Source organism: Cydia strobilella, chromosome 13 (assembly GCF_947568885.1).
Source record: "Cydia strobilella chromosome 13, ilCydStro3.1, whole genome shotgun sequence".
In the NCBI taxonomy this organism is placed as follows: Eukaryota; Metazoa; Arthropoda; class Insecta; order Lepidoptera; family Tortricidae; genus Cydia; species Cydia strobilella.
In genome coordinates this window covers 7,624,516-7,635,087 of record NC_086053.1, presented here as the reverse complement: position 1 = coordinate 7,635,087, position 10,572 = coordinate 7,624,516, and the positions used below count along the sequence as shown (strand labels likewise).

The 10,572-nt window shown below is 36.8% G+C and overlaps 1 long non-coding RNA gene across 3 annotated transcripts in view; it reads right to left on the bottom strand.

Moving 5' to 3' along the window:
* The window catches only part of LOC134746709 (uncharacterized), a 102,118-nt gene that overhangs the window by 53,127 nt on the left and 38,419 nt on the right, over positions 1–10,572 (bottom strand). The gene's annotated exons all lie outside the window — the stretch shown is intronic.

The window sequence follows — 10,572 nt, the reverse complement described above, 5'->3', positions numbered from 1 at the left end:
CTACGCTACGGCTACGTTAACAATTAATGGAGACAGTCATTAGCAGCCATTGAATTTTTTGTATTGACATTTCTTCTGAAAATTGCATACATAAATGAGATAAATAAACTAAACGTCATAAAACAAACGAAACCACATTTTGCTACAACTGGCATGTTAAATATCAAAAATTAGGCTTAAACAAAAGGTGCAAAAAAATTATAAATAATATTCATTTTATACCAAATGACGAATAACGATTTGATTCAAACCAGGAGCGTAATTTAGATTGTACAATCAGTAATTATTTTGATATTGTTAAGATACGACCTTGACGATCGCTCACGCACGCTGATTGGTGCAAATGCTGGAACTCGTGTCAAGATCGTAACATAACAAAAACAAAACCTTAACAATTCATAAAATCAGAAAACCCTTCCAAAACTAAGTATATTTAGAGAATATTGAGACCCCGTGCAAAATTAAAGCTAAATACTTGTCTACCTATAAATAACTAGACAATACAAAGTAAATGTTCTTGGATTTCAAAATCAAATCCATGCACATAAACCATGAATCTAGTATAACTGGATCGGTCATGAGGAGTGGGGGAAAATGACCGAACGGGATAGTCTTATGTATCTTTCAGTAGGAGTAGCAGAGAAAGCGCTGTTATTGTTTGTCCTTGTCATAGTTTCACTTTTCCACCGCTGCCACAACCGAGGTTGTGGCAAACAAATAAGTACGTGACATGTCATGTTTGTTCGTTGCTTGTTTAATTATCGTTGTTTTGTATGAAATTGTGCTTTCTCTTATGAAATATAGTGATGGTTAGCGTTTTGAATGCTTGAACTTTGATAAAATACTGGTGAATTGTTCTGTAATCGGCTGTAATAGCCGCTCTGAGCAAAAATATGAGATCATAACCTTTCACACGTAAGTACGGTATTTTACACCTTCCTCTTAACACAATATGTGAGAATAACATCGTAAAATTACGTTACACTCAAAGCAATGTAGAATCAAACGATTTCAATAAAAATATCACAATTATTTACGCAAATTAACAAAACATTATTTGTAAAATTATCCGCCCAAATTACGTAGGTAGGTAGGAGTCTGAGGTCAGCCATTTTTAAACTTCTTCTTAATTTAGCTGCATAACAATCATGTTAGGGATACCAGATGAAAATATCATAATTTTATGGGTAATTTTGACCTCGAAGTTTTTTCGTACTTCTAATTCCAAAAAATAAATAAACAAATGTTGTGAAGATTAAATGTGGTGTACATTAATTGGTGTCATTGCGATTTGTGATTTCTTTAAATTAAAACCCATAATACATTTTATTTTACGTTTTATTTACTAAACATGTTTAGTTTTGTACCACCTGCGCGAATTATAGGAGGTATTTCATTTTTTATACGCCTAAAAAGAACGGCCTATTGACATTTTATTTAACAATTCTTTAATACCGTCAAACAAGCTAACTTTGCCTCCAGGGTAATCGCCCCAACGTGATATCAAATATTGGGGTAATTTTTACCAATATGGTATCCCCACGTTTATGACGTCATCTATGTCTATCCCTTACGGGCGCACGCGTATAGCTGGTCTATGTAATGCTAGGTCTATGACATAAACAAACCAAGACTTACACAACGCACAAAGAATGCCATGTTCGCACAGTTCGTGTTTTGGTAAAAAAAACATGTTTCACGGAATGAAAGCAATCAATCGTTCGATTCGGTTTATCGTAGGACTCGTATTCTTATTCTGCAGGCAGCTGACTGACAATTTCTGTCTGCTTTATTTGATTCCCTTAAACATTGAACGAAGCGAATGTTTGGAAAACCCTTTTACAACTTACGATTTCATATGAAGTCACGGAAGTTTAGTCATGAAAAGACGTTTTCATGATAGTCTTAAATGGTGCTAAAATTGTAACCCTTCGCCTCAAGACGGATGCGCTGTATTGTTACAGATTCCTTCCATCATCCGTGTAACGTAAATATTAACTATTTGGCTAGTTAGTTTGGTTATTTAATAACTGAGTTAAAAATTAGCTTAAGTTTTTGCGTTGGAAATTAAAAACCAGCGGTCTCGCTGTCGTCGCGATTCTCATCCATTTTGCCACGTAATATTTTTGATTCTACTTGTTTTCATTTTGTAAACGCACTTCTTCTTTTTTAATACCTAATATTGTTTTGTCACTCAAGTTCCTATGCTAAAACATTAGCCACTGGATGATCTAAAATAAAGCCCCATTTAGACGATTCAAGAACTGGCGTGCGATGTCGTGCCACGAACGGTGTAAGTCATACTCGTACTCGTGGCGTGTCGTAGCATTATATTCCCATTGCTCTCACGACGCCAAGTCGGTGTATCTGGCAAACAGCGAATTGAGTTCGAAATGTAGCAACTATGAGTGCGCCTAATGTATACACTTTTCGAGTCACCCGTGTTCGCTTAGCGATTGAAACAGATGGACAACAAAGTGATTCTATAAGTATTCGTTTTTGCCGATGTTGAGGTACGGAATCCTAAAAAATTACTGCATAGATACTTTTTAATTTATCGAAATATGTCGTGTTACATCCAACGTCTTTGGTAATAAAGTAAAATTTTAAGAGGCTAAACGACAAATAAGTAGGTACTTCTGACAGGGACAGCCCATAGTGCCTTAAAACACTTATGCAATTTTTTTACAAGTTTGACTAAAGTATTCATGTCAAACTTCCTCGGGGGCGCGCTCACTGGTTAAATTCCTACCCTACTGAATACTCTACTGCAGTATTAAATTACCAGTACCTATCAAAATGTAGTTAGATTAAGTATACGTACTCCATTACTAGAAGTTTACTTAGGAACCTCCTAGTGGAAGAGACTTCATTACCAGGGAACAGAAAGCGGATTCTTATAGGAAAAAAATGTTAAAAACAAGATGATTTAGTTTTTCACAAAGGAATGAAACTATAATTCATTTTGAATTTACATTGCAGTTTCAATTGAAAAGTTTTGAGGATCTTATGTACATATATAGGTTCAAGATAGATATGGAATGGTTTATTCAGATAGGTAAAGCACATATTGCAGAACGTTAAAGGTAATTATACAGGTAACATGAACATTACGAGCATTCACTATCCTGTGCGTTCAACAATAAATGTGCCATTCTCAACCAAAAGGGTACTTATTGTCGGTTGTCAATAAGATGCTATTTCCATATAGCTTCAATTTAGGAATCAACCTTATCCACCACCGACAATGTGGTAACTTTAGGTTGAAAACGTCACAAATATGTACAGAATGTTTCAATGCAGTTGTAAAAGCTGCAAGTGTCTATTTCTCTATGCCGGCCGATTGAAAAAAACGTACTTTATTGTGCCTGCTATATAACTGCCCAATGACTGACCGTTTAAAATACAGGAACTTCCGCCTTAAAATCATTGGATAGCGGCCGACGTCACTAGAATTTACCCTATTTCCGTGTAAAAAATTGCCGTGTGCCCTGGCTTTAAGTTACGTCAGAAAACGCCACGAGGCATAAAATATTTCCAATCACACGGTGAAGCAATAAAAATCACGTTGGAGTGACGTATGAAGACGGGCCGGGGCCAGGCCGTCTGTTCTAAATCGGGTAGAGCCGCCGGAATACTAAGCAGCCTTCAGCCATGTTGGAACACAGCATTATTCCCAGAAATACTAAAAGTTCGGCTGCTGACATCACAAATATCACTAAGTTTTTTTGTTCAGTATTAGCTCATGAGCTTCAACAGCGCCTGTCACGACGCTCACGCTATACCTACTCTACATCTGTTGCAAAGTCAGCAAGGGGCTAATTCGAACTCCTTAACGCACAGATTATAATAACACCACGATATTGATGTTCATAGATTCTTAAAATGTAAACTCTCCTCCAGTGAATTTTTACTAGGTACTATTTGAAATGTGTACTGGACTTATCATAACTATGTCAAAGCAAAGTTTGCGATTATTTGAGCTGTTAATATATATTAAATATTTGGGTAACTACATACCAATTCGTTCACCATACAAAGTATTCCATATTTTCTCGGCTTTAAAGCATTCCCTCCTAAGCTCATCCCGTAGCGCTACGCCGTGCGCCGTAGCTTGTAGCAAATAATTTCCATGATGTAGAAAAAATGCTCGATCAAGTAATCACGATAATGTCTCGTTATAGTTGTCGCACGAGCTAATACAAATAATAAGAACTTACTGTGTGTAGTGTGTGTACACAATGAGCATGATACTGCTAACAGCTCACACTACCTATACTATACCTATATCTGAAACAAATTCGATAATAAAATACATACTTACAATATTGGCAGTTGTTAAGATTGCTTAGACTTCCTCCACTAATAAGTGCACTCAATAGTTATTGGCGTTATTGCTATTGAAATAGTAAACAACGTTAAAATAATGAAAGATTAACTTATTACCCTTCCACTAATTAGTTGGGCACGAGGAAGGCGGGGTGAGTTGGAAACACATTAAACTTGACGGGTTGAGGCCTCTGTACCCCACTCGACCCTAACCGGTTTACCACACAAGAGCTCTCTAAGCAGAACCCTGGCCTTTTAAATATACAATTCAAGTTTTTGTTCTAATTGCTAGGACAAGGACCCGTCTATTTACATAATAATGAAGAAACACGGGTTACTTTAGCATATTTTCACTTCTGTTTTTAAAAATTATAAAATAATAAAACTAAAAACTATATAGCACGGGAGGCTGTCATTAGTTATAGCCTGTCCTTAAATAGTGCAACCTGTACCTAAATTACCAATTGGACTGTGTGCATTCTGTAACATAAAATTATCAACACATTCAGCGCTAAAAATGACACGTCGTTACGTTTTTACGAAGCATTTTTCTTACATAACTGAAAACCATGCTACAGACTAAAATAGGTACCTATACCGTTTTAAGCTACCAGTAGATGCTTAAGTAATACCATAGAGTAACTTATACTAGAGCGGTACTGTCATAGTAAATTTTGTAACCCCAGTAAATTCACTGCCATCTATCGACACACTTTAAAACTAAAAATGAAGATTTATAAAAATACCATAAAATGTATTTAAATATGGATAAATGATTTTTTTTATTTTCATTAATTATTTTTATGATTTTGACCCATGTTCTTTCACTGAGTAAAACGGTCCTACTTTTGAACCAATTTTTGCTCCATTTTAAGGAAATTTTAAATAACTTTTTAAACTGTTCATTATTAAATATTTAGACGAATTGAATATTATTATTTTTATCTTATGTAACATATTTTATCGGTAAATCAACTTATGAAATGTTGTTTTATATAAAACGAAACTATGTTTGGGGTGTTTTTGCTCCTACCAATAGTTTACTTAGGGGTGCAAAGTTACCCCATTGCGCGCCAAATTAATAGGCCCCACCAAAACAGATAGATTAATTTTATGACTAATATAGCAATTGAAAATATAAATACAATTTAGTTTATCTGAGTATATAAATAATAACATAGAAATATTATAATTAAAAATATTAGACGTTAAGTTCTTTTGTTGAGCTGGAGCATAGTTACCCACCAGAGAGCAAAGCAGGACCATTTTACATGCGTTAAAATTGTTAAATAACAAACGAAACCGTCAACGCCATCTATACGACAGTAGGCCAAAGCTAGTAGCACCCTCTGAACGAGAATCAAATTTTCTTGATTTTCGAGGCACGTTTTTTCCTTAGACTGTATCCATCTATTACGGAGTTATATCTATCTTTGGTAATACAAAAATACCGGCCAAGTGCGAGTCGGACTCGCGCACCGAGGGTTCCGTACTGTTTAGTATTTGTTGTTATAGCGGCAACAGAAATACATCATCTGTGAAAATTTCAACTGTCTAGCTATCACGGTTCATGAGATGTAGCCTGGTGACAGACAGACAGACGGACAGACGGACAAACGGATAGCGGAGTCTTAGTAATAGGGTCCCGTTTTTACCCTTTGGGTACGGAACCCTAAAAAAACAGTTACAACCAACGAACAAACTTATTTTTGTAACAAAGATCACATTTTACTCACATGTATGTAGATATACAATTAGATATAGCTAAGTAAGCAACATCTACGACTGAGTACGGATACTACATGTACCTATTTGACACGAGTGACACTCGAATGCCCATTTAATTCTAAATCCTAATCAAGCCGCTTTGGTGAGTGCGCTCCAGTACATTTACACGTGCAATACAATTATCCCATTCCAGGCGCGGTAGATAGCGCAATGATGCTTATAAGGTACCTACTTACATCGGAATATTGAGGTTGGCGTACAAATAGGGTTGAATTTATTCGTTGCGGCGGAGCGTTTCCAATTTTCATATTTCCCACGGTGGGCCGCCCAGTGAAGGGGCCACTAAATCTCAACATGATATTTATACGGACGTGCACTCTTAAGGGGCCCACTGACTATCAGTCCGCCGCACGATATCGGCCTGTCAGTTGTTCGGAACTGTCAAATTTTTGTTCTAACTGACAGGCCGATATCGTCCGGCGGACTGATAGACAGTGGGCCCCTTTATGATGCAAACTTTATCTTTTACTGGCATTATTGCAAAGACAGGCTATTTTACCTACTTTACATTACGTAAGGCAGAAGTACCGTTTTTGGCCTTAGAGGACATAACATAACCAAACGGAGTAGCCATTAACAGGTGTCGTCGTCCCTGTGTCGAAAATAGTCGGCCAATGGTCATACACAATGTATGGACTGACGTTTATCTGACATGGCTATTTTTACGTTACGTATATGTACATTTGACGTTCCCCTCCCCCGCAAAAATCGAATACTTTTTGTACAGAAAATTACAGACAAGGCGTCTCCGTTTGGTTATATCCTCTAAGTTTTTGGCCACTGTTACACCGTTTTATACATATTTTTTTATAGTTCCTTTCTAAAACTTTGTACGGTAACGAATCGAGTTTGTAACGAGATATGTGGCAGACAAATTGCAAGAATCCGTCGTTTGTAAAATGCCGAAGGCAAATTGTAAAAAGTCGTCATTTTGTAAAATACTGTTTGTAATTCAAATATCGGAATCTATTTACATTACCGTTTGTAATGTAGATTCCGATATTTGAAATTTTTATAATTTTCAAAGACAACCTGCAATAGGTGGCTGAATTATAAACATCTCAAATGCTAGAAATAAATATTTAATTAGGTTATGTAAAATATAAAGTAATATATACTAACCCAGGTACGGAGACACCCCTCAAGCTTTAGAATCGGAACAACTAAATACTTGATCGAAATAGGCGATTAACTCAGAAACACCCCTTTATCGTCTTTCATAATATAGGTATATCGTCGATCGATTAATACAATATATTTAACTGAAAATATTTAAGTCGGTTAATACCTACATGCATGGAATAAAATCATATAATTTTGGTTGATTGTATGTAGAACAGATGTTTACAAAAAGTGTAAAGATAAGTAACATGGAGAGCATTCCAAGTAAACAGATTCTTCGTTTCCGTGCTCCAGTTTTGGCTTTAGATAACACATAGGTAACAAAGCAAAAGAATTAAGTGAAAAGCAAAACGAGCAATCCTCTCGAGCAACACAACAACCTTTACTCAACTGACAAAAGACCCAACTCCCATTCTTATTATCACAGCCGTGCGTTTATTTACTTTTGTATGCATGGAACGAAAGAATACTTACTACTTAAAAAGCTAAAACGGCAAATCGGCTGGTTAATTTGCGAACCGCGTATTTCACGTTTTCGTAATTTGTAAAATCGTCTTTACTTCAAGCGCATTTAGGCAGGTTTTATACAGATAAGGTTTAAGGTAACACTAGGTTGCGAAGGTGTGTGGGTGGAACAGGCAGAGTCGCTGGCACAGCGCGCGCGCCGCAGGGATCGGTTGTGAACGTCAAGAATTTCCCAGAGGCGTGTTTACGACACCTAGCCTCTCTACCTTCGGCGCAGCACACAGATTGTGTGGCGTGGCAGTGTTGTGGATATGAAACAGCATCTTAGATAATATTAGGTATAGGTACTGCTTACGCTTTTCAAACGAAGACTGTGTGAGCGTATTATGCTTAACAAAAGCGCGATAGTTAGATAAAAATTACTACGGTCAACTAAAATCAAGAGCATTGAAAAAGGGTTGGATGGAAACGTTCATAGAAATATTTAAATTTTCTCAAATAATAAATATTCAATATGAAACACAGCGTAAAAGTAATAAACATTAATAAAATGCTCTAAGAACAAATTAAATTATTTTCTATGAAAATATTTTAATTTGTTCTTAGAGTATTAATGGCAGCGCCATCTCTCTTCGCTAGTCCGTTATCACCCGAGTTGATTCAGTTAGAAGGTCGAACCATACTGTTCTACCTTAGAGATGGTCAGGGAGTCAGGGGGCGCCACAAGCCTTCGGGAAATTGTCATACACTTGGAAATTTCGACTTATGCCACCGTGACCGGATAGCCGAGCGGTTCAGGCACCTGTCCGGTAAACGGGGGACGCTGGTTCGATTCCAGCTCTGGACACTGGAGGCTTTGGTGATTTTTTCCTTCGTATATGACATTTATTTCAGTTTGAGAATTAAGTATTTTCCTTTTTTTTACTCGTTTAAAGCATACTGTTCCATATTCTTCGTATTGTCGATATACTGAGCTTGCAAACTGTACCAAATTACCTCAACAATAACAAACGGAAAGAAATTCTGGAGAAGTTGTTAACTTGCCTAAAATAATGCAACGAGTTTGAGAGGTCATTTGTTAAATTATGCTAGCGGTGGGGGTAGCCTCTACAAATCCGACTAATCTGGGTATCAAAAGTACTAATACGTCCTGAAAACTTATATATTTTGAGAAAATTACATTAACGTTTTAATAAACACATAATATGTGGGTGTTACGCTGGTGGCGTTCGTGGAGACTTATTTTATAGTTCTATTAAAAAAAATATCGCCTTATTAATTTTATTATCCCTTTGTTGTGCATCATTGAAGTTGGAAACAGTTAAGCAGGATCGCTCACCCCTTCAGCAGCAGCTTATCGCAGTCAGCCTACCATTCAACCCGAATTTTAAGTGGTTTGCCCAAAATTTTGGGAAAATAGTGGGTTTATTGAATAGCTTATAATTTGCATAGAGTTCAGTGGAGAGGCTCTCAGGCTCGCCTTTCGCGCCCTTAATGAATTCACGCTGGGCGGAATCCGTCAACAAATTAGGATTAGATGAGGGTACTCTGTGTTTTTAAGGTAAAAACGGCAAATACCATTCCAATCGAAAACTCAATTTCCCTTTTTAATTATCCAGGTAGAGCGCACTTAATTAAACCCAATTTCGTACGTGTGCCGGAAATACAGTAACAGTCGCTCCAATATTTATTATTGAGGTACTCGGGTAATGAAATTTGCCACTTAGTTGATACGCGCGGATAGCTGAAGGTGAATTTTCATAAAATCCATTTCGTCGGCGGCGAAACGCGGCGCGCGGCGCTGCAACGGACATTCCATTTGTCGGTCTTAGCAACCGGAAAATCTTCTCACCTTTCACTTTTGAAAGGTGTCTTTTGGCAAACTTTTACTTCCAGACTAGTATTGGAATTTTTCTGGATTTATAATGTAATTTCATATTATGAGAATAAATATCTAATCTATCTAATCTAATCTTATCTTAATCTAACGAAAAATTGCCAATAGAGAAAAATAAATAGTCAATGTAGCTATCCAATCAGATATAATATTGATGCAATAGGCAGTGGAACAAGCGGCGCGCGACCGCTACACGCGTCTCTAGAGAAACAAATCTGTAGGTGTAGATATCACATAAAAGCATAAAAATAGTAGCTGCTTACTTGCGAAACAGTATTTGTTTGTGTGTTTTCAGCAAACAATGTAAGATCGACGAAATGCTCCGGAATGAAAACTTAGGTACTAACTAATTTAAATGTAAAATGAAAACCGCGGCGACTTATTTGATTTGCAAGAAGTTTTGTATTTACATTGTAGGTAGTAGGTACTTACAACTTCGTCTTTCATAATTCAAAATGAGAAATGCCGACGGCAACAAATAAACATCAAACAATTATCGATGACTTATGTTTGATTTTTAGGTTCTAATGAAACGTCTGGGATCTAACTTAATTAGTCATTATTTGTCTTAGGAAGGAAGTGCTTCTTGAGCTATAAAATGTTCATTGGTATTTTTAGTGTTTGCACTTAGTGTATTGTTAATCTCAGAGTTGATCTATTCATCCAAATGAAATCTAGTCTTTGCACCAGTGAAAATATTTTTTTATGTACTCGTGGGTAATGTTCGATTTGCTTCGTAAGCTAATTCCTCGGAAACCCGCTAGAGACCTACGCAGACCCTCCGAACGAAGTTGCCTGAAGAATACGAAGCGACAAGATAAAACGTCGAATCGGAAAAACTGCTTATTTTATTACTGTGCCGAGCTGTAAGGCGGATAGGATAGGCCTCGGGCGGGATTGGACGAACCTCAATTAAGGCCCTTGCACTGATTCAGAGAGTAATATTGCAACGAAACTTTAACTTCTTGCAT